The following is a 1,692-nucleotide window of genomic DNA, read 5'->3' on the forward strand; positions in this document are numbered from 1 at the left end:
TCTTTTATTTATATCCTTTAATATTAATATCAATATATAATACTTTTCTAATACTTTTCCTTAATATCAAATTAATAATATATAAGTCTTAAGATATAATCATAATATATAATAAACTAAGTTATCAAAATACTTAATCAAATATGATAATATAGCTTAAACATTTAAAATTAATAAGAGCTTTAACAAAATAAAGTCTATTTAATTTTAGATTAATCTAAAATAAATTATTATTTATCTTATATTTTATAGCCTTTTATTTTTCTTTAGCTTTCCTTTGATACTTTCTCTTATAACTTTAAGTAAAAACTACTCTTTTTCTAAATCTTCTATTTGCTAATTAAAGTTAAGATTATCTTCTTCTAGCTTTAAGTTATATTAAACTATATATTAATTAACTTTAGTAGCTAAATTATAAGCAGAAAGATAAAAGCAAACAACCTTTTTATAGATAAAGTCTTTATATTAAAAACAATAGTTTTCTTAAAACTTTTTGCTAATCTCCTTAGAAAAGATCTATCTTATTTAAACAATCTTTTCTAAAGAAGGTTTTACTATCTAAACTATAATTTAAAGATAATTAAATGATTCTTAATTTATTTAGTTAAGAGAATTCTCAATCGTTACTATAATAATAGTCTTTTGTAAGCTTTATCATATAAAATCTCTTATAATCTTATATCTTCTTATAGATATATTCAATCTATCTATTTTAAATTCTATCTACTATAAGATTCAAACGAAATCATTATATAGAGTAGATAGATTTAGAAGATAAACTAAAGCTACCTTTAATTGTTTATTTAATATCTCTTCCAAATAGTTAATCTAAACAGTATTATATTAATTTCCTTCTCTATTATCAGTTAATTCCTTCTTAAATTTTGATAAGAATATAGTAAAGCTCTTATTTTCTTACTATTTTAAATCTCTTAATCAATCGATTACTTAAGCTTATATATTTAAGTCTTTATAATATCTATAAAAATATTTTAGATACTGATTAGAATTATAAGCTTTATCTAAACCTTCTTTCTTAATAAAAGCTACTATCATATTCTATAGGAGTTTTCCTAACTTTAAATAAATATAAATAAACTAGTCTTAAATACTTTTAATAGCCATTTTATCTACCTTTAATTTATTCTTTATTTCTTTAAACTATACTTAGAAGATATTTTATATACCTTTGAATTTTAGTAAGTTAGAAAGAGTAGCTTTCTTCTTTCTTGATTTAGAGACTAAGCCTTCATTAGATAGTATACTTATAATACTTTCTATTTTAGTCTATCTTTCGACTTTTAATTGTCGAATTCTTTCTTTAAGCTAACTAATCAGCTTTGCTATTATATTCTATATAGTTCCTTCGATAGAAAATCCTTTTATATTATAGTTATTTATAATTTAATAAATATCTAGATATCGCCTTATTTATAGAGTTTGTACGATTATCTACTATCTAGCTCCTTTTATATAATCATTCTAACTAACTGACTAACTAACTAACTGACTGACTAACTAACTAACTAAAATACTACTTTATGATAAATAATAGCTTTATTTGAACCTACTATTATCTGACAAAAGTCATTAACATTCTTTCAATAATATAGCTTAAATAAATACCTATACTCTTATATCTAATCAGTATAAATTTATATAATTAAGTTTAAAAAAAAGTTAAATTATAAT

Source organism: Phaeoacremonium minimum, assembly GCF_000392275.1.
Source record: "Phaeoacremonium minimum UCRPA7 unplaced genomic scaffold PA7_03_scaffold_299, whole genome shotgun sequence".
Lineage (NCBI taxonomy): Eukaryota > Fungi > Ascomycota > Sordariomycetes > Togniniales > Togniniaceae > Phaeoacremonium > Phaeoacremonium minimum.